Source organism: Dermacentor silvarum, chromosome 5, assembly GCF_013339745.2.
Source record: "Dermacentor silvarum isolate Dsil-2018 chromosome 5, BIME_Dsil_1.4, whole genome shotgun sequence".
NCBI classification, from domain to species: Eukaryota; Metazoa; Arthropoda; class Arachnida; order Ixodida; family Ixodidae; genus Dermacentor; species Dermacentor silvarum.
This window is the reverse complement of record NC_051158.1, coordinates 53,821,942-53,845,844: the sequence shown is the minus strand read 5'-3', so window position 1 is coordinate 53,845,844 and position 23,903 is coordinate 53,821,942. Positions and strand designations below refer to the sequence as shown.

Here is a 23,903-nt window from a genome sequence, read left to right as displayed (position 1 = left end):
AGCAAGGAACCTGCATTGTTGCTTTTAGTATTTCGTGCAAAAAGTTTTTTTTTAATAATCGCCGCGACTTACGTTCCTTCAAATGCTCAGCAGCGTTTCAGACATGTTAACGAGTCATTCCCCAATTCGTGAGGCACGAGGATTGCATCTGGTTTAAGTATAAAGATTCCTTAGAAGTCATTGGCATTATGGTAATAAATTAACAATCTGATTGATGAATCAAACCTAATTTCTATTTTCTTACATTATCACTAACGAGCGTTTCAGGGCAGTTTTTTTTTCTTGGCGAAGAGACCAACTTTACACTACGTGATCAAGCTGTTACTTTACGTGGAAGTGGTTTCGCCGCATCAAGATGCCTCTTGCAGGAATGCACCCTTTCAAGGGTGCGTCACCAGCGAATTTTATACATTGTGATCGCATTGCGGGCATTACATGATCCAGGTATCACCAAACGAACAAAATCACACACACTCGCTTTCTGAAGGTCATAATGCTAAGACGCACATTTACTTGCTCGGACACGATCTAGAGACCTTAATCTGCCGAATAAATATGCTTGAGTGATAAAGCAACGCAGACGAATCCGGTGAGACCTAGCCAAACTTCGCGCTGGAGCAAAATCACGAAACAGTAAGTCCGGTGCCTGAGCAAGCTTCCCCGGCAACAGCTCTACCAACTGTCTTTGCAGTTCCCTTTCCCAATGCTCTGTGCAACACCCTCTCCTTCCAACCTTCCTTCTTAAGAATAGACTATCACCTCTGTGGCGGTATTCGGTTTGCAGGCGAGCAGGGAGCGCCTACCGCCCGCACTTGCGTAGGGAAGAAGCGCGCAGCGGCCAAGGCCAAACAACTGATCCTTCACACCTTCAACGCCCCGTGCCCCCTTCAGAAGGTGCGGGGAATGGTCACGTGACGCGTGCAAAACTTCGCGAGAGCAACAGCCGCGCCGTCTGGACGTCTTGTTCGGCAAAGATGAGGAAGAGGAGAGACAGCGGGAGAGAAAGGGTAAATAAAGAGAAGGCCCGTCTCGCGGTTTCGCTCGACTCCCGCCGGGAGGCGCTAGTCGTCTACCGAAGACTCGCGCTAAACGCCGGTCGCTGCTGACTGCGCGATGCTCCCGCCGCACCTTCCTCCTTCCTCCTCTCGGATATAACTACAGGCTTCGTTCCCTCCCTTTCTTCGGGCACTAGGCGTATCTCTCCATCTGATTCCCGGTAGCCACGTCGTCTGCTTCTCTCCCCCGGTGTCCCAGACGACTCCCTTTCTCCAGGGGGTTCCCAGCGACTCCCGGGAACGCATGGCGGCGGATAGAAAAGGGCCTGCGCCTGAGTGAGTGACTGGATATCGGTCTGCGACGCGCAACGGTCCCGGTGTGTGCTCCTTCCGTGCGCGTTCTGCTGGACGCTGTTCGAGCACGCTCGAGCACGCAATGTCGTTCACGCCGTCGTCTGCAGCGATAGCGTTCGGAGACGCATAGCACTTTCGGTGTCGTCTGCAACTTCCTTCTGCCGAAGCACTTCGCCATCTGCTGCTGCTGCTGTGGCGCTAGAATTCTCGCATTTCGTGCACGTGTGAAGCGTGAACTTGCTAAAACTCCACTGGTTTCCTGTGGCGTCACTTTGTATCCACGTGCATCGGCCGGGATCACTTTTGGGCAGGACTTCGCCAAACTGTCGCTGCAATTGGTGAGTATCGGTGGGATACACATATTTCTCTTCGTCGCATCCCTGCGGCTTTTGGCGTTTCATCGCACGAAATGAAGATTTTGCGAAAAAGAATTACGTAACAATCCGAGAAAGCATATTTTTTGCAGGAAGGTGGTGGTAGTCAATTTCAATTTTTATTGCACCAACGATGCTTTTTTTTGCTAAGAGCTCAGTGATGTATCTTAGATTTCAGTGACGGCTTTTGAATGGGTAACGGATTTTCGAAGTAGGCTTTCGTGGTATTGTAGCTTATAGGTGCCGATAATCGCAGCACGATTGCCGCCAATGGGTGCAACAATTTTGACTGCAACTCAAAAGCCGAGCGTGTCGTTCGGTGCGACATCGTTCGCATGAAAAATCCACTCACGCGATTGACTCGGCGCTGTCAAAGCCTTAGCTGCACTGATAGAAAAACTGCTGTGCATTTATCGCCGATGAGCAAACATTTTTGGCTAGAAGTCAGAAGCTTCGTGCATTGCGAACGCCGTTGCTTCGCACAATCCGGTGGCGCCCTTGACTTCGCGCCGTCGAATATTTATTTGCAGATTAAATAGAGCCATGCAACGGCGGCAAAGATGTTTTTGTTGCACTTCTCGCGAATACTGGGCGCCGTTTCACGTCAGCGTGGATTCATTTCGACGAGCTCATCTCCAAGTGGGCACCACCAAATCTACTTCATCTTTTTTTTTTCCTGTATTGAAGGGTAGCTGCGGTCGGAAAGGCCCACAGAACAGAACGTATTTCGAGAGTTTGCTTAGCGCAAGAACACAGCCTTCGTATTTTTTCGGTAATTGTTTTAAATGTTCGCTCTCCTTTATCGCATGCTCGTGAAGCAATGTGTAGTGAACAAAAAATACGGTAGCTGTTGACGACTAAATCTGCGGGAGACTCTTTACGAACGCGGCCAGACTGATTGCCGAGCTTATGCGCTAGCGTCCATGTCAACAGGAGGTGCTGTTCTAGCTTTGCGCTTAGCTGCGCCGAACGTAAAAGCAGGCACAGCCGAAGTCCGTAAGGGGCGATGTCGTAAAACGGCCACACCGGCAGTCTGGATGAATAGGTTGTTACTGCAGTGGGCGCCGAACATGGACGGGTTGCGTGAGCGCTTGCCGTAAGTTTCGTAAAAGACGTGTGTATGTGTGCGTGTTGGAAAGGGGGAGGAGTGAGGTAAGAGGAAAGAAGGAAAAAGAAAAACGCGTTCGTTGAAGGCGGCACGCAGGAAACTGCAGGCAATTTTTTCCAAAGGAGGTTGTTAGGGCGCCGCAGAGCTCCTAAGGCAAAGATGCCTGAATTAACGCCTGAATTAACGCAGCAGCGTTAATTCAGGCGATGAAATAAGGGACCGAACAGTACGGTCAGAGAAGTCAGTTATCATGGGTGAAGCACTTTTAGATGGACCGCTTCGAGCTTCGTGAAACAGAAAAAAAGTCTAAAGGGTCTTAATGTCGAATCAAGCCGCGTACTTCAAGCTGTAGCTGCTCGCTTCGCGTTCGATGCCGGTTATGTTTGAAGGCAAACTACACGTACGCGCACATTGTGTGCGATAGGTCGTACGCGTCGAAGCGTCGCACGAGCCCAGATATCTTCTCCAGACAAATATCGGTGCTCCGGCTGCCTCACAACATGCGACATCTACCAAGGCGAACATAGTGAGGCAAGTGGGCGCACGCTGGCGTGAGTCTTGTAGCTTCAAACCGTCCTTCCTTCAGTAGCGCGGCAAATGCAAGGTTCGTCGGCGAGCGTACACGGGTAGTTCGGCCTTTAGAGCTGACAGCGGCCGGTGACGTCTTGCCCGAACTTTGGGAAGTGTCAGCGAAGGCGTTGTGCGCTTTTGACTGCGTCGTGCACGGAACATCGGGATACGCTTGCCTAAACTTTTGTTTCGTTTTGCACTTCTCAAAAGACGTATTTTTTGCTGAAGAGTGTTGCTGTGGTGGGTCCACTCTGGAGCTCAATTGAACTGAAGCGCTGTTAATTTTTTTTAGAACTCGGAAGATGTTTTAGGCTTGTTTGGGAGGTGTTGTTATTGTCGCTGCCGTTACGACGCTAGGAGCAGTTATGAGTGCGTCTCGTATGTTCTGAGAGCGATACGTTTGGTCAATTTATTGCTGAATATTTGTTTATAAAACTGGAAGATGCGCTCCGGATCGCGCGGTAACAGTTCGCTCACGCGAAAACCAAGCAGCTTGTGACGCGATGCCCTAGTTTTATATTTTTGAAAAGAAGAAACGCCTCTTCATGGGCAGAAATCAAAAACCTTGAATAAAGTTCCCTGAACAACCTTATATAGCAAATATACTGTCTATGTCAGCTTATGACATTTCCGGGAATCGCAGTGGTTATAAACGCAGATTGTTCGGCAATGTACAATGCAAGTATAGGTATTTTTTGTTGCAATCTTTTTGCTAGCAGCGTGATGTATAATCATCGGATGGTTAGCTGTCACAACATTTAAATGTTTTCAAAGGCTCCCAGTGAAGAGGCGCAGTGTGTCATTCAAGAAAGACGCACGGCGTATGCGTCAGCACAGATGTGGCCTATTAAAAAAATAAGAACTAATATAACACAAAACAGACAGACATGCCGTGGTTACAATTGATCACGGCGCATGGGTCTTAAAGGCAGTGTTTGCCGGCCTCTGTGGCGGAGACCTTCTGAATGCCAGGTTGAAAGAAAAAGCTCGTATTTCGCGGTGCTCTAGAGCAAATGTGAGGTGGACATATTTGCGACTTTCTCGATATACCACAGTTTGCCGTATTGTAGGTGTTCTTCATCGTCCTCGAAGAGAAATGATTTCGCTGCCACGTTGCTGTCACGTTCCTGCCACGTTGCTGCAACGTTGCTGTCACGTTGCTACCACGTTGCTGCCACGTTGCTGCAACGTTGTTGCCACGTTGCTGTCACGTTGCTGCTGCGTTGCTGCGACGTTACTGCGGACGTTCCTGCCTGAAAGAGGACAATTTCCAAAAGCCCACGAGCATAATGTCGAGGGTTCGAATGACGCTACGGCCAGGAACCTTATTTCGACAGAGGTGGCTTTCAAGAGCGCTTAGGCATAGAGTCACAGGTGACGCAAAAGAGATCATCGTAGTGCGAAGATGTCGTGTTCACAGCTCTTTACGGGCAAGAAGGAAGCTCGCTGCACGAGCCTAAGTTGGAGTGCAGGATGCGCAGTTATGTTATGTTAGGTGTTAGACAAGTGCTTCATCCTGCTCGTTCTTCTTGTGTCTACGTTTTGTACGTTTCTTTACCGTATGATGCGCATTCTTCCAAACGTACTCGGCTTCTCTCGTAGAGCACTGCACGGGCCGATTTTTCAGCCCGAGCCCGGCCCGGGCCCGTTCTTACGTTGGGCTGGCCGCCCAAGCCCGACCAAATAATCTGCGCTACCCACCCGGCCCGGCCCGCCACCCCTTTACCATAGGCCCGAGCCCAGCCCGAGCCCGGCTCGAAATCAGGCCCGAACCCGACCCGAGACCGAAAAAGATCACCGAGCGGCATTAAAAAATATGAAGAATTGAAGGAAAGTAATTTATTCTTAAGGCATAAATACATGTAATATACAAGTATGAACACCATTCGAGCGGTCTGAACGCAAATACCAGCGCGCGAAGTAGTACGAATGACTCTGCCGAGCAGTATCGCCAGCAGTTTCCAACAGCGCGACCTTGATGCAGCCCAATCCACTTCTCTCGCAGCGTCGCCACAGTATTTTTCCACGTCGGGTGTCTCACTGCAAAGCATGCGCCGCCCCTGCCGCTCGTCCCACTCAACCGTATTCTAGTACACTATAGCCGAAGCGCAGCTACGACCGGTCGTGAGCGCAGCGCATGGATGGAGTAAATGGAGAAAGAAAGCGTCTCGTTCCTCCATGGTGCAGCGTAATGCGCTGCTGACTAGGCGGCCGGTTGAGAACATGCGTGCAATCATGGAGGGACGCAGTGCCATATTTCAGCCGCGTGTCGAATTATCTTACCACTCATCGTTTTACCAATTCGCCTTTGAAGAATCAGCAAGTCGCGAACGCGCTTGCACCGCGCTGAAAGCATTCATTACATTCATTTAGGTAAGGAATACAATGGCAGCCTTTGGGTTGAGGCGACTTCGGACTTTCTGGACTTTTGCATTCAGTTCAAACAGCACAATACGACGGAAGAAGAAAAGGGAAGTATACAACAGTAGCACTGATAGCTTCCAGCAGCGCCGAGGCCACAGGTTTTTCAGAGACCATACGGGCCAGAATAACTCACTGCACGTTACATGCACACCACAAGGAAGTCCGAGCCCGGCCCGGGCCCGCGTCAAAATACCTGAGCCCGGCCCGGGCCAAGGTCGAAAAGCACATGCCCTGCCCGAGCCCGACCCGAGCCCGGCCTGAGCCCAAGAAAAACTTCCCTACCCAGCCCGACCCGGCCCACGGGCCAGGCCGGGCCCGGGCTTTCGGGTAAGCCCGAGCCCGTGCAGTGCTCTATTCTCTCGTCATAACCAGTTAGAATTTTCTAAGCAATATTATCACTATATATTATAAACTTTTCTTTCCATGTCTTTCTTTTCCTGTTCGCGCAACCATACTTTCCTCAGATGACAAACAACTTGCCCAGCAACAAGTTCTACTCAATTACTATAGTACTTACTCCTGATACATTGTGGTCCAATAATATATTTACTTGTATTTGTGTCTCATTATGTATCATTTTGCAATTGTCCTGATTCAGCTACCGTTCCTGCCATAGTAACTTTAATGTTACCCGTGAACAGGAGGTCCGAATTCATTTTTTTTACTATGGGACCTCATTTTGTGAAATAAGAAAAACTGTTTGATTAAACCATTTAGTTTCCTCCATCTCCTTAAAATGTATGCAGTCCTGCGATCCCTTATACCGTTTTTTAACCTGACTAATGCGGTCACCTTCATAAATCCGACGACAATAAGCTGGTTGCAGTGCATGGGAAAGGAGAAAAAAAAGATAGATATGCTTGCAACAGCTATTTCAGAGCCGTCTGCTGCGGTTCTTCCGCCGAAATACAACTACCGTTTAAGGACGTTCTCAAAACCAGAAAGTTTCTTTCAATAACCGACACAAAACGAACGTTGTTTGATTATCCGCACGTAAAGTGCTACGCCGGAAATCAAGCAGCATGATACTGCGCCCCACCGACGCGTTTCGCCGCATTGCAGCAACTCAGATGATATGTTATTCGGACGAGCAGGCCAGATTCGATTAATTATTGCAGCGGGATGCGTTCGACGTGGCATTACAGGATTGCCGCAGGTCTCGTTTGTCTTAAACAGGAATTTTCTGCCAGCATAAATTTTTTTTATTTCCTATTTTACCCCCGAAAGAAAAAAGAGAACTTCCACTCTGAAACACCCAGATTTCGTACTTCGTGTATCCGTTAAAATTGACGATTACAACAGGTTGACGTTTCGTAAAGGCTCATAATTCACGTTTATTATTGCTGGCGCGTGCTACGGACTTCATCTTTTTCCAGCAATCAACTTTCCTTTTTTTTTTTACAGTAAAATTAGCAGGTGGGCTAGCTCATATTGCTTTACTGTATCGAACCTCAGAGCGCAGTTAAAGACAATAGAACAGAAAGGTGCGCACAACAGTAGCGCTATTTAAATGAATTATTTTATAGAGTCGTGTTGACGTATGCTTTCGATATACCGTTGGCACATATTGTTTGTTGTTGATTGCCCAGTCCGGAGTGACCGGAATTCTAGACACGCTGTGATCTTGTGCAAATACGCAGAGAGAACAATAAAACTACACAAAATGATTCAGTGATGCTAAACATTGTGAAAAATGCTGTGACAAAAAAAAAGGGGGGGGGGGGGGGGCTTCTGGTCATGGCCCGTAAAGCAACATGCATAATTAAGGAATGATTTTGAATGATATATATTGTGAGCATTATATTACCCCTTCATCTTTTCTTCTGTATATACTCATCATCATGGCCAGCGTGTGTTCTCTTCAGCGCGCGGCCTGCATAATAAACCGTCGAGGTTGAACAGCTATCTCGAAAGTGGTGGAGGTTATATATATGTATATTTATATTATATATATATATATATATATATATCGATGTAGTAAACGGTGTTTCCAGAGGCGAGCTTTACCGCCGTTCGGTGGAAACAGTTTCTTTTTTTATTATCACACTCCTCGCTCGCTCCCTTATATGATCGTCTTTATCATGCGCGTCGCTTATCGTGGACTACATAGTGAAGGATGAAATTCTTGAAAGAAAATTTTGCGGTTTTTGCGTGCCAAAACCACGATATTATAATGAGTCACGTCGCAGTGGAGCACTCCAGAATAACTTTGAACACTTTGAATTTTTTTCTTTTTTTTTACGTGCACCTAAGTACACAGGCGTTTCTTTCGTTTCGCCCCCACCCTGCAAAAATAAACGCAAAATGCATCCACTGCGGCCGGGGTCCAACCCGCGACCTCCACCTCAGCAGCACAACATCATAGCCACTGGGTTACATCAGTGAGTAGATGAGAAGAAGGAGAGAAGTTGACAGTATGCACGGGGGACACACACTCTATGAAGCGTTTATCGTTGATCGTGAGCTGTCACACCGGCTGGCACATCTCAATGACAATTCATGCGATCCGGATGACAATTCATTTTATGGAAATAGTGAACTTGGCGATTTCGTATTGGATTCTTAATCGGAAATGACGCGAAACACGCAGAAGTACGGGGCACGGTGCATTCGCATGTCCGGCTTTAGTGCTTGCTCTGGTTTTGTTTTGCGCTATTTATAATTGCGCGATTCTTGGTTTGAACTTGAACTTTATACATCCCACAATGCACATATAGACAGAGAAAACGTACTTGAACTCGTTGAGAAGTACGTGTTCTGATGCACTTTTTGTTTCTGTCTATTATATTCCATTATTCCCGAGACCCTTCCTCTGCGCAGGGTAGGCAACTGTAATTCCTTTTCAGTTCATGGCCCCTAACTTAACCCTCCATATTTTTTTCTCACTCTCTCTGTCTCGGTAGCCAAAGGTGCGAAATATTCAAAACACACTTAAACAACTAAAAAAAAGTAATAAAACGGAAAAAGTATCGTCGCTTAACGTGTGGTAATCCGCTTGGGCCGCTGCGCAGTAATAGATAACACCTGAAGGTTCAAAACACAAATTCAGTCGCGTTGTTTTTAGAGACAAAAACGCGCGCAAGAAAATCTCGCGCACGCGTCGCCAGAAACAATCGGGCACATCAAAACAAAAGACAAAGAAACGAAACTTAAGAAAAGAGATATTGGGCGTCAATGATATTCAAAGCGTCGCCTTATTGCTATAGGAAATTTGCGCACATAGGCCGAGTCCTTTCGGCAATTCCTCTTGCCTCGAAATTGCATTTGTGATTCGACTATCATTTATTTCTTTATTTTTGTTTAAATCTTGAACCGGGCGAACACGGAATGCCGCCGGGCTCGAGATTAAATTGCTCTTCGCTCCAGGTCGTATCGCACGCCCATGTTCGTTGCTCAGCTTCTTCACCTAATGCGCATGCGTCAACCACGCTGTGGCACCCAAGAGTCTCACTCGCGTTTGTGCGCGTGCGCATATAGTGGCTGGGGGCCAAAAAGTTCAATAAGAGTTCAATTTACTTTTTTTTTATTGGTCTTCGTTTTCATTGACACGTGCGCCGTCTCTTAAGCCCCATTCTCTCAAACACTTTCTGTTCGCACTTTCTGTTTTTAAAAAAACTTTTCTTTGCCTGCTGAAGCGGTTTAGTTCACGTTTTCGCTGTCAAGGTATACGCGAAGCTAACGAAATTACTCGGGGCGTCTGCAGTAAATGAAAAGTTTTCTACTCGCCGGGAGCTACGTTTTGTTGTTAAGGCACTGTGGCCTCGGGGTGACAAGGAATGTGTGTTCGAGTCGCAGAAATCTTGGTCGTCCTGAGGTCACGTGGCCTCTTCGATGGTAAAATTAAGGGACAAGAATTACATGGAGTTAGAAAGATAGAAAGCTCCTACACGCGTTTATGTTCAATTTTTTTATAGCTGCCTCGACGTCGTTTAGAAAGACGCGAGCTGTATTCTTAACAAGCAGCTGATTAAAAATTAACCAGCAGTTGTTAGTTCACTCTGAAAAAAAAATGCCGTCTAAACGTTCTCAGGTGAACGGCAGCAACCGCTAGCTGGTTAGTAACAAGATATGTGCGTAAATATTTAGGAGCCCTCGAGATGTGAACTTTTCGAATTGAGCAGAATAGCTGAACTTTTCGTGCTGCTGAGTAAACAAACAAGCTAAAAAAAGGTTGACAGTGATCACGATGGAATTTAAATCACCTTCGAATAGGGCAATGATCTTTCGTAGACAGTCGAAGTTCGCCGCTTATCGCCGCTTATCTGGCAACCATACTTGATGATTATCTATGTCTTGCGACCGTTTATGAAAAGTATAGACGACGCAGATGTAGGCAAAGTGGGCAAAGGCCCATATTTTTTTAGACAATGTTCGCGCGCTCTCGCGCGTGACCTTGCTCTGACCTTGGCTCCGACTGGGCAGACACGCTTCACATATGAAGCGTTAGCAGGGCGAGGCAGTGGCACAGCGCTTTGACGGCGTTAATAGCGCAAATAGCTTTAAATAACTCAGTTGAATATATAAATAACCAAGTGAATAGCTTGAATAGCCGCTTCTATTTCACTGAGAAACACAGGAACAGTATATTACCAACGAGCAGGTCACTGGGTCGTCTAGGATTAAGCAATATTGGCAGTGGAAACAAAAAAAAAAATACACGTTCCTATTTACACTGGGAAGCACCCATTCTTCGCTGTTTTAGTAAGAGACTATCTGTTTAAATGTGTTTTTGTGTGTTTAAAACAAGCAACAGGACCTTACTGAGAGATGTGTTAGAAGAAATACAGCTTGAATGCAGGCTTGCAGAAAACATTAAATGTGCAATATAAGAAAAGTATCGCGCACTTTATACATGCAGAGGAGTAAAAATTGGGTTTGCGCACATCAGACCGAACAGGTTGATGGAAAGAAAAAACAATCAAACAGCGAGCAAACACCGGCAGTGGACACAAAATATCCAGTTCATTTAAGCACAGGTTTCAACAATACAATAAATACAAGGTATTTCAACCTTTTTGCACGTAACACGTGAGCGTGGCGGTTTCATTTCTTTAGCAGTGTATTATTTTTTTTTTCGTTTGTTTGAGACGGCCTGCTTTCGATACGCGTTGTTTGGCTAAGCGAGGAGCAGCTGTCGACATTATTCATCATGCCAAACTTTCATACGCACGCATATATTAAAAACAAGCTGTGAAACAAATAAAAAACTAAACAATCAATCAAGCAAGCAAGCATGCACAGTCACGGATGCATGCTCGTGAACAGTCACGTGTAGTGCATGCCGCCAGGCTCATGGAACAGGAAAGTAAATTAAAATAATGAAATGATACTAAGTGCGTTGTACCCCTTGTGTTCGGCTGTTGAAATGCCAACAGTTCCGTTTTAAATGCCCTTTGCCAAGAGCTTTATGCCAGTGACTGAGTTAAGTAAGTAAAGCGCTAAAAGGACAAATACAAGGAAAAATAGGCACGTCTTGCTTATATCCTTTGCATTACAAGTACATTGCAAATTCGCCCAATGATTTGTCGTTGTGTGTGTTAATGTACCTCGCCACTTTTGGATGGCAGCGACTGCGCATTGGCGGAGTTAGGTGGACACCAAGGACCGTGAACCTAATGAATACTGGAAGATTCACGCTTTTCCAATTAATGCCAAGTAGATCTCTCTCAGTGCCAGCCCCATGCGCCGTCCGTCAGGAGGCTAAAAGAAATGACAAGTAGCGACGTACTCGGTGCCATTCCCACTAGTCGTGAGGTTATGGCAGCTTTCGAAGAAGGGGCTCTGGGATGCTTAACTGCATCTCAATAAAAATAAGCGTACCCATTGGATAAAGAAACAAGTATGAACTTCACGTGGCAAACGGTCAAGAGTACGCAATGACGTCAGTAATCTTATACGCCGCAATAAAGAAAGGGGCGCACCAGTTTGAGTGGGGGAAAAAAAAAGCGAATGCTTCATCTTATTCTCCTGCCAAATTAAATCAGAACTGTTTAAAGTACTAAACTTACGGAATATTTATTTCTTAGGTTCTTTTAATGAATCATGTGCCTGCTTACAGGCGCTGGTGCAAGGGTTAGGTGTAAATAAGAGCAGCTGGTGCTTTGTCAGGAGCTTCATTGCTATTTCGCCAACATCTATCTATCTATGCTATCTATCTATCTATCTATCTATCTATCTATCTATCTATCTATCTATCTATCTATATATATATATATATATTATATATATATATCATTAGTCCTGCAAACAGCTGCTCTTTCACTGCTCGCATCAGCAGGCGGACCTTCTTCGCTTCTGTCATGCCAGGGTCAGCACGCTTGAAAAGCCGCGACATGTCCTCTACGAACATGGCTACGCTTTCATTAGGCTTTTGAACCCTGCTCTGGAGAGCTTGCTCTGCTCGCTCTTTTCTTGCGGGACTGCTGTACGTATCGCGTATCTGCCGTTGAAATTCTTGCCAGGTGGTGATGGATGGCTCGTGGTTAGCGAACCATGTTCGGGCAGAGTCCTCTAGGGCGAAGTACACGCGCCTTAGCTTCTTCCGTTCATCCCAATCATTAACCTCGGCCACACGATCGAAGTCATCGAGCCAATCTTCCACGTCCTCAAAAGGCTCACCATGGAAAGGCCGCGGCCATTGGGGCGTGTGGAGAACTAGCGACGCAGGAGGCTGTCCCGTACCGTATGTCTCCTGTGTCTGGGTTGCGGTTGTGGTCGACATCCTCGGCAGATCTTGAAGGCCGTATTCCGGAGGTAGTCTTTGAAGCCGTCGGCTTTTGCGTAGGTGGTCCGCTTGCAGATCCTGGGGGTCAGAGTACATAGACGCGTACCCAGCACCTCCACCAGTTTGTCACAGACAAAACAACAAAAGACTTCCGTCGACGCTATAGATGTTTTATAGAACAACTCTGGCACCTTCGTCGTTCTCTTCTTCGATGATCAACCCGACGTGCCTAGCATGGAATTGCACCGAGTGGCTTTCAGTCGTGTCAAGGTCGTGGCAATATATATATATCTATATATCTATCTATCTATCTATATAATATAATCTAAAGCTTGATATGGTCGTGTCAGCTATCATTTTCGAAACGTTCGGTAGAGCACGAGCTACGTGTGGAGATTATTTGTTTGCGTCGATGTGTTGCGAAATCTCGTCGACCGCTCGCGCCTGCCGACATGTCCGCGTGGTTCAATGTCCGATTGGGAACGGCCCAGTAATCCGGTGATATGGTTCACGCCAGTTGGTCAAGAACAGACAGGCTGGAAGTTGGCGGATGGTATTCCAGTATGTCGACCTATATCATCGAGGTTTGCAGAGGTGTGTCTCGGCAGGCTGCCGCCAACATTATTGCGTTTGACGGATATGTTTTTTGTTCCCGTGCTCCACCGGCTTCGTTTGTTTGTTTCTGTTATCAGAATGACGATATCGCTGGCTACGGATGATTAAACGGTCAAGAGGGTCGTAGACCCGGCATATTGGTGGTCGCTTTGATATTTCAGCGGAGAATTCAGAGCGCAACTTCATGTGGCTTGGCCGCACGGTCAGATTAGAGAAAAAAGATAATTGCTCAGTAACATGAAAACATTGAGGCTGGTGGTGAGAAGTAACCAGCTTAGCTTAAAAATAGGTGGTAACGCACCACCCGGGGCTGTCTTAATACTTACGCTATAATATTAAGATTATAATACCAACACTACACAATGAGAGGCTATTTTAAGGTGAGAAATATTACGATAGTTTAACAGAAGGCGAAATACGATGGACAACTCTAAGCAAAAAATGGCAGCGATGGAAAAAAATAATGGAGTGAATGCTGCTGTACTATTCACCGAATACGCTAGGTGACGTCACTTCCTGTGATGCGTTGAGTGGCTAAGCTAGTGGAATAGGATGTGATCGCCAAGGGTCGTCATTCTTTTGGTCAGTGGTATTTTGAAGTCGCGCAGTATTGGAGTTCCGCGGAAAGGATGCTCGCTGCCGCATCGAGGCGTTGCGTTGGATCTTGCAAGTAGATGCAAACGTGAAGCTGGTCAGTCGAGTTGACAAAAGTGATCGATCGAGGATACATCCTCAGTTGGAATAAAACACTTCGCAGTTCGTTCGAACAAGGTCGCGTAGGTGCGTGTCGTTATTGCCGTATAGCGGTCAGCAATTGTCGCTTACGACGACAGTTTTCGAACGCGTTTATAGCGAACCAAATTATGCCAAACATTTATGCACGGTTCGCGCTATTGTTTCGAGAAGGAGGGCAGGTGTCAACTCCCGAGAACTGCAGACATTGACGCGTCTGGAACAACATACAGTTGTGAACGTTGCCACAGGACACATGCACCGACAGGCGGCTTAGAACGCCCTTGTCAATTTCTCGCAGGCAAGTCAGCGCGTTGAGACGCCTAGCGTGTTGAGACGCCTGGCGTGTTGAGACGCCTGGCGTGTTGAGACGCCGCTCGCCAACAGGACGCCACGCGCGAGGCAAGCATGCAACGCAGTCGCCGTGCCGAAAATCGTGCGCTTTTCGCTGCAGTTGGACCGTGAGTTCAGAAAGCGAACAGGCAACAGCTTCTGTGAAAACACGTTTCCACTTTCGTGTTCTACCAATTCCAATGAAAGATGGATCAACCGTTATTATTATTGCTCAAGAACTAAGGCTTCTTTCCTCGTTAAGCGTAACAGATTCACCGCCCAGCGATGCCGTATTCAGGAACGCCTTTTATGATGAATGCTCCAATAAAACTTTTTTGTGAGACAGCTCGTCGAATCGATCTTGCCAGATTGTAGTCTTTTTTTCCTCACCAGTATTTCCCGAAGCTTTTGAGAAAACGACTGAAAAGCTTTTTTTTAATGGCCTGTCTTATTCGCAACCACGCCGTGACAATAAAAAAAAGAAACAATAATAAAAACATAACAATAAAAAAATGAAAGTGATACCACTTGATGACTTTCTTCCGGCCAGAAGGCCAGCAGACGAACATAAATCTCGATTACTGCGCCGTCACCGTCGCCTTTCCACAAGGGAATCAGGCTTAGTACCCAGCAAGCTAACATTGGGAATCTAATTAAAACAGGTAGTTTCAGCCGGCTATAAGGAGCCCTACATGTACCAAACAATAAATAAAATAAAAGAGAAGAGTTGATTGGAGTAATCAAGGGCGAACGATGAAACAGGTGAAGGGTGTAAAGTTTTGCATGCAAAGGGCGTGCGTGTATATTAAGTTCTGTTTTTTGCCATTTTTCTTTTTTTTCTTTAGGTTAACGTTAGCTTCGGTTTTGTTTAAGCCTGCTCCATACTTAGCTACGGAGGCTTGGCAGATGGCCTAAGACACGACCGTATCCATGACAACGGTCAATCGACGAACGTTGACTCTGCTGCAACGAAATTGTGAAACTGTAATATAGAAAAAAATATGAAAACAGTAAGACGCCGGTACAGTCTGGAAAAACGGACGCAGCCGGTCGTAGTGTAGGTGTAGGCGCAAACTTCGGACACCTGTACTCAGATTTCAACAGGGGACTCCATAAGAAAAAATCGCCCACAAGAAACAATGTCGTGCTCTTTATATATATAAAGCTGCAGTTGTGCCACGAAGTACACGGCAACCACAGCGTGTTGCCCTACGCACGTTTTAAACACTTTTAGGTAAAAAGAACAAAAAAAAAAAACATTTACTGAAGGTGAGTCGCTGCTTAGATTCCTTGTTTACGTTGCTTTGAAGGCGCCATGAAGACATTTTTTTTTCAACAGAGAAGCTCAAGTGCCAATGAAATAGCAGCAAAGAAATACGGCCCTATTAGGAGAGACACGTCAAGTTCATGTGCGCTGTAAGGTGTTCAAAACCTGGGGTTTTTAAAGGTCGGAGAACTGGAAGCAACAGAGAAGCACAGGCACTTGATTGGTTTACCCCGGAGGCGCTAGACATTATACTCTTTGTGAAGTCCGAAAACCGCATAAATATCAGTAACGAAGTTGAAGTGCTAAAAAAAGGGCAAGACGAACCTTAATGCGTGATAACAGAGAAGGAGCTGAGATTTCCCTTAAGACTTTCTCGCGCTTCTTGTATCAACTGAGCGTACCCGGGGGAGATGGCAATACGACATCGTTCGCCCATCATCTGCCGGTGTAAACACGGACAGAGGAAGAATACGGAGAAAGTAAAAAAAAAAATGAATAAAGGAAGAGTGCATAGAGGTGACGAAAAAAGAGGAGACGAAAGATATTTCTTCGCGCATTTTAACCTCTGCAACAGAAGGGGGGTGAGAAAGAAACGAGAGAGAGGGACCGAGAACTGATGAGATGAAGAGCGAAAAAGATGGAAACGGGGCATTAGATATGTAGACAGATAGGAGGAAGATAACAGGGAGTGAAAGAAAGGAGACAGCATAAGTCGAGAGATATATAGAAAGATAAACAGAGGGACAAAGCGAGGACGAGAAGGCAAGAGAGAGAGAGAAAAAGCGAGGGATGTGGAGAGAGATAACTGAGACACAAAGGACACGTGGAGGAGAGAAGAGTGATGGAGAGAAGAACAGATGGACTGGGAGGGAAAGGGGATAGGGAGAAGAAAGCGAGTCACAGAGTAGTATAGTCATAGTAGTATGGGGGGGACGGAGATAGTGTAGTCATAGTAGACGGAGTAATAGTAGACGGAGTCACAGTAGACGGAGTAGTGTAGTCATAGTAGCATGGGGGGACGGAGATAGAGCATCGTTGTGTCTATCTGTCCTGTATGTTCTCGCTGAACCTTGTGTAATCGCATTGTATGCACGACGCGAAGAGTGTTGTGTTTTCAGGAACATACGCCAGCACCAGCGATAACGCAGGAACCTTGCACGAGTCACGTATGAAAGCCGATGCGTTTGGCCCGCAGATAACATTTTCGACGATCGCCGACTGCGCTAGCCGCTATCGCTGTTTTTCGAGTGTCACTTTTTTTGGCACAGGTTCGCTCAAGAAAAACGTTAGTTTTCGGGATGCACAGTTTGTCACTACCGCGTGACAATATGAAAATATAGAGATAGGGGTGGAGAGAGAAGGCAAGGGAGATAGCAGAAGGAGAAAACAAGAAAGATAGAGTGATGGTAGTGAAAGAGAGAAAGATATCTGAAGTTCTTGAAGATAGAGAACTAACATGGAGGGAGATAATCAATAGGAGAAAGAGAGGGATATATATATATATAGGAAGGTTTAGAAGTATATGGGGAGAGCAATTGAGATATAGCAGATGGAGAAAGCAAAAGAGATAGAGCGAGAGGAGTTAAATCAGGAGACAGAGATGGAGACGTATTTAGAGTGATGGGAGAGAAAGCAGGCTTGGTTGAATGCGTCCGGCAGTGTGCTCATGAGTAGGGAGCCTACATGCAACGTTGTTGCATGTATAGGCTCTCTACTCATGAGTGTTGAGTACCCCAACCTACCGGCTTGTCCTTTCGGATCATTTCTGACGTCAGTTTGTTTACTGGGAGATGGTATTGGCGATGTCTGGCTCTCGCGCACAGCGCGGGTTGGTGTAGCCTTATCGCGGTGCTCACAGCGGAAAATCCTTGCAGTGACAAAACAAAAGTCAAAGAGGAAAGCAAAACACTTGTTTACCAGTCACATGTTCAAGTGCCGGACAACAAAAAAAAAAACAATAACAAAGAATCTACGTGTTGAAAGCTTTTAAAGTCGGATGGCTTCTCCTTCCCACTGCTGTATTTACTTGAACAAATTGATGTTGGCGTCGTTGGGATAACAAACGAACTGTTCAAAATGTCAACTCTTCGTGTAATTCCGCCGCAAAAAAAAAATATTAAGTCCCGTAATCGATGTCCTCGCTTAAAAAGAGGGGCATGAAAAACAATAGTGATAAAAGAAATACAAAAGTTCCCATAATCTTTTTCTTACCTCCAGCACACCTGTGCAGGGCACGAGGCATGTCGCAATCGTAATACGAATCCACCATGTGGCTATAATTATATCGGCCTATCTTTGGAGACTCCAGTATTTGAGAGCGGTGAGTACTGATCAACAGCGGGCCCCTTGTGGTTGGGAAGAAAGGAGTCACAGTCGAAATCCTGAGGGATTGTCTGGCGCAGGCACTCCTGTAGCTCTCAAAAGATGATGGTACGCTTTTGATGTACATTTAGGATTCGCATTCCGGTAGGCGTCGGTCGTACGTACGGAACTTGAAGAGCCACATTCTTTGATCAGGAGTGTTTGAGCTCCCAACACTGTTTTGTTGACATAGGGGTGCATAGGCCGTGTCGCCGTACGAATGAAGTAGATTCGATGCAGAGTGGTTTATGTTAGGAGCTTTTTCTCTTAGTGTCAACCCTTTCGAAATGCACAGAGGGTGACGTTCGGGGGTGGTATTCTGCAACAGCCCACCTAGTGGACATGTCCATTTCGTCCGCACCTGAAGTGCTGATTGGCTATGGCGCCTCGCTACTGCTGAAGCGCACCCCAGCCCTGCCAATCAGAATCGGCGAGCAAGCCCATTAAATAAAACGCGCAATGCAGTTTCCTTACCGAAAACGGTGCAATAGTTTGTACATGTCAACACAGATGGAGGGGTTAGGAGGTAAAAGGCGGGGAAGCTCTAACTACTATAAGCAAACTGCATGTAACAAAATAATGAACAACATGCATAATAGTACAGGCAACACAAGCAGACGACTAAACTCATACTTTTGTTCGTTTTCGCTGTCCTCCACTTTAAACAATAATCTTAGCTAAGTAACTACTGGAAACTCGGTCAGCAATTACCAACGTTACATTTGGAGAAGATTCACACCAATAATGTCGGTAGAAAGTCCGCCACCCTCATCTCCTCCCCCCCCCCCCCCCCCCTTTTCATTGGATTTGGCGGCAGTGTTAGATATACTTTGTTGCGCCACGCAGTGCGGCTCGCTCAAGGCAGTGCCCGAATAGTTGTTGCAGACGGCGTGCGGGGTCACGTCATCTGGTACTGTGAATATCGTCTGCAGCTTCAACTGAGGGTACAAGAATGGGTGAAATCGACGCAAATCCCTCCGTCAGTTTGAGTCCTCGCAGTCATTTCCTGCTGTTGTTGACATCGTCCAGCGCCACGTGATTTCTGAAGTCTGTTTTCCTGAAGCAGCATACTGAAAAAAATCTCCTTCGTAGCAAAAATCTCGAGTCGAATTCCTGTTTTTTCCCCCTACGGTATCGACGTCATTAAAGCGCAACAGCTGTGTAGCGGTCGCTGGAACGTCGCCTTTACAACCTCGCTCCATACATTTGGTATTTGCCCTTAAGTTGAATGGACGGACATAAAAGGCTTTTAGATATGCACGCACGCGCCCCACCAACGCATGCACAGACGCCACGCACGTGCACGTTAAAATCGGCTTCATGGTCCGATAATCCCGTTAGATGCTCATGTAAGGGAAATGGGCCCCAAGCAGCCGGGCAGCACGTGCGTCCGCTATGACGTAAGCGTATACTGACGGCCGTGAAGGTCTTGGATCAGCAGGAAGCATTAAAGATGCATTATCAGTAGTAGTAGAAAGCTTGCCTTGGGGGTCTTCCGTCGTTGGCGATGATCCTTTATGGCTGCCGTTCCGAGAACGTATGGTAACTTTTGTATCGAGAGTTTCTTAGTTATTCTTTTGTTCGTCGATAGATTGAGTTTGCATTTGTGGAATTCTAACGTAACCTTATTAGGGTAACCGCGTGGACTGATATCGATTTTCGAATACAGGAGGTAAGTTCCTAGTACGTGGAGCAATACGGAAAGAACGGTTATAAAAAGGTGGAAGCATTGCTACCTGCCAGGCCTCTTCACTACGAAGCAAGTGTGGCTGCAGAATAAGCGATCGTTCAATGCTTTGGAGTACGGCGGAAGGGTGTGGGATAATCATTGTCGCCCCTAAAGGCCCCCCGTTTTTATGTCACTAGAAGAGGATAGCATACATCACGCATAATAGCAACGTTAAAGTTTGCGGAGTACGTAAATACATTTACATAAATATTTTAAATCGGTGATTTCGGTGAGATCTTGTGCACGATGTGGTGTTTTGACACAGAATAATGGTTCCTGATGCAGGTACAAACAACTATACCATACTGCACTTACCTGCAGTATAGAGCTATAAGCTTCAAACAACAATAAAGTTGGAAACAACAAGCAGCTTTATCTACCCAAAACAATTGCGTTTCGTGCTACGAGACAGATATGTTGCGGGCTTTTACCTTTGTTAAGCAGTACTCTGGTACAGTAATATTGTTGCAGCAATTTAGTCATTCACTTTTGCGTTACAGGATATTTAATTTTGGGTTCCGTAAGCCGTTTTCATTTCGCGCAGATAGTGTAAGCAGCGTTGTAAGAAATAAATAAATAAATAACAATCCAAACTGAAGCAATGTACACAAAGTTAAGAAGAGCATTACTCCGCGTGTTCATTTTTTTTTTACATAAGGAGATGTTGGAGATATAAGGAGATGTTGGCGCGCAAATATGGCGCCGTTACACCTTGGCTTTTGTATATGTTGTAAATACAAAATACACTTGCAAGATAAATAAATATATATTTCTTATGAACATGGTTGTGACCTTCTGTCAGAACTAAGCATCCTATTGCGACGCTGTAAGGCCAGAGACCAAACGCGGCCGAACACGACCAAACACGACCAAATGCAGCAGAACATCCGCGAACAACACACGGAGCCTGTCAGACGTCTCTCGCGTATATATCGCTGATTCGACCTTGCGAAACCGTCGTCTCAGATATCCTCCATTGCGATGCGGGGATGTGGAAACGACGCAGGCAAGACCGACGCCTGGCGTCAATGGTGAAAAAAAAAAGAAAGAAAAACAGGCGCCAGTCTAGTTTCCTCCAGCATTAGACCAAACGAAGTGATACCACGCTTCACGTGGTCCGGGACACGTCGCCTCCGCTCTTCCAGGTCAATGTCAAGGGCACGCGGTCGAACTGGGCCACGACGAGCCAAAAAGGCGAGACAAGCGTCAGGATGCCGAGGCGTAGATTTCAAAGCGTTAGCCGTTATATAGGTTAACTCTTGGCTCTTGTGGGTTATCCTTTTTCGTTATGAGTTAGTTGATATGTGTTATATTTATCTGATATGACTCACCCTTATGGTTTATAACTCTGATGGGTTATCCTATTCATTTAGGACTTCTCCTTAGATTAGCTCTCACGGGTTATCCTTATGAGCTATGAGTTGTCTTTCTGAGTTATGTGTTAGTTCTTATCGGTGACCGGAACGTCGTAAAATCAGCATACATTAGCGATTGTTTCGGCTCTGAAATAACATTTACTGCGAAAGCACTCACCTCTCTCAGCACACAGCGATATCTTGCCAAGAACTTTCTATTTTCGATTCACAAAACATCACCATCACACCTTGCCCTAAAAACTGCTGTAGCCTCAGAAATAGACGAATATCTATAGGCGCCCCCGTTATCAGAGTCACCGTGGCACACAGAAACCCCACAGAAACCTAGCGCAATGTCTTAAAATGTCCTTGGTACATCTGATCACAGACTACCAATTGTGACATCGCGACAGGACGTAACTTTGTATCCGAGTGTCGGTGTCAATCAGCTTTCGGCATTCTTCGCTCTACGACGAAGATGAAATTGAGACGAGATATGGTCGCCTGACGACGTCAACCCAATGACGACGTGCACTTGACGACAGTGATGGTTTCGACCACCGTTAGCGTAACGGAAAGCTGAGACGGATGAACAGAGCAAACTCAGCTTGTAGTCATTGAATTAAACATAGCACAACACCAGGGCACGGACACAAAACAGTTATGCGGAACCCCGCAAGGTGGAGTAACGTTCCGGGAAAGTGAAAAAAAAATTTATCCCGCCCGAATGTAGCGCAAAGTGCGAATGAAAACCCACGTGGGTTTCGCAGAAAGAAATCCTCACAATTCAGCGAATTAATTAGCGAATCCATTACGATTGCCCAACAAGCCTTCACCACCACCCTCGTCGACTCCATGCTTTAGAGCTTGTATTGACACACACACACAAACACACCCACACAAGAACAAAAAACAGCGCGAACGAAATACTAGTCCTTGCACAAACTGGATAAGCTTAGTGCAACATTCAGAGGAGCCCTCGGCTAGTAAGGTCCACAGTAGACACGGCCTAGTTTACTTTCTTCAGAACGGTCTCGCGACCATCCGAAACTGCTCGAGATCAAACCTTGTAGCGTTTTGATTCATTTCTTTGTGGTAATTCACTCACCACGGTAAAAACTTTAGGCCTCTAGTTTTCAATGCACGCTGCCTGCCAACGCGGATTGTGTGTAGGTGAGATAGGGGTGGCGATCCGGGCCCACGAATGGCGCAACATATACATCACGTGTACCTCGCAAGAGCTCTCGGTTCGATAGAGCGGAAGTGAACGGGGAGCCGTAGGAGTTCGCTTGAGCGCTCACGGTCCGCGAGCTTTTTTTCTCGCGTGGGTCCGCGTCGAGAGTCGGGATCGTTTCGAAATCGAGTGGAGAGAAAGACCGCGCGTGAGGCTGTAAGCGAAATGGCCCCGAAAAATCATCGCGATGGAGCTGGCCTTTTGCTGCACCGTTTGGTCGACCGAACCCCCGATGATGTTTTTTCCTGCAGTGCATGGGGGGCATTCGCTCGTGCGCATGCGCAGAAAGATGCGACCCAGATAGATAGAAGGCACGGAAAGAACAAAGGCTAGAAAATAAAACCAAAAAAAGAAATTAAATGAAGGAAACAAGAGATGGAACAAAAAAGAGCAAGGAACGAAGAAATAAAATGGATAAAGAGTGACTTGGAAGTGAAAGGAGAAAGAAACATGTAGAAGGTAGAGTAGGAAGGAAAAAGTAAAATCAAGGAAATTGGGAAACTAGGAAGTAAATAAGGAACGAAGGAAGGAAAGAAGAGGGAAGCTAAAGAGCTGGTTGCACGTTGGTTTACATAGGCACGCTGGGTATCGAGAAAGCCTCAGAACTATCTTAACTGCGCGTGGTTACCGGCAAATCCCAAGGAGATGAGATTAGTGGAACGAGTGGTTGAGACAACTTTCTCCAAGCGCGAGGATAATAAGGTGATGTATATATATCGTTATTTATTGCTTGTGGAAGGACACCGGCCAACTTTGAAGGTTGCTCCGCTGTGGTTTGTAGGTTGGCGAATGCAGGTCTCTCGGGAAAGGGCTTTTCCGGCTTATTAGGGAGTCGTGAACTTCCATAGCAATCAGTAATGCAGTTTATTAATGAGATATCAGTCTCGTTTGTTTAGGAAAAGTGGGCTCGCCATTGTTTCCTAAAAGAGACGAAGTGCCTACGGGCTTCCTGCGGAGATAAAAAAAAAAGAGGAGATGAAGGAGACATAGGAAGAAACAAAAAAAGAGCAAGTAGCGGACAGCACATCGCACAGTCACACGCAGAGTGCGAGATAACTAACGCAAGTAATGAATTACTCAATGAAATCAACGTGAATTAAAAGAAAGTGTGAATCCATTAGTGAAACAATAAAGAACGAACTATCAATCTAACGAACTCAGATGGAATAACTGATCAGTAAGTCAGTTGAACAGTCGAACGATTGAATGAGTTTTGAAACAATGAGCGAAGCTAGTACAGAGGTCTATGTGCCATTGACTTAAGCCGTGCAATGTCTTGGTCACCTATTAAAACACCTGAATAATGACTAAATGAACGTGTCAGTAAATCGATCAATCAACTATGCACGAATGAGAGAGTCTGTAAATAATGAATCAATTGAAAACATGAACCACTTAGTGAATAAATCAATGCAAATAGTAATTCAATCAGTGACGAGAAGAGCAATCTTGAAAATTTGGTACTGATTCAGGTATGAAGGGTTGGGCGAAACCGAGTTAGTATATTTGAAGTGTTGCGCAAAAGTCTGCACAGGTCATTCTGGGTCTTTTTTCTTCTTCATCCTCTTTAGGTGTTCGTGCTACGTTTCCAGTGTACTCAATCAGTTCAACAAATAATAAACAAATGAATCAATCAATAACGCGGTCACACCCTATCTAACTCCGCACTGAGTCGAGGAGTACACGAGCTCGCAGAAATCAGAATCACGTGACGCGAAATGCCGAAGG

General features: G+C 46.0%; 1 protein-coding gene across 1 annotated transcript in view; it reads left to right on the top strand.

Annotated features, from left to right (window-relative positions):
* Positions 1 to 1,299: 1,299 nt before the first annotated feature.
* LOC119453396 (GTP-binding protein Rhes) overlaps positions 1,300 to 23,903 on the top strand; it is an 81,468-nt gene continuing 58,864 nt past the window's right edge. The window contains exon 1 of the mRNA XM_049667841.1: positions 1,300 to 1,687. The gene's annotated coding sequence lies outside the window, so the exon portion shown is untranslated. The remainder of the gene's footprint in view (positions 1,688 to 23,903) is intronic.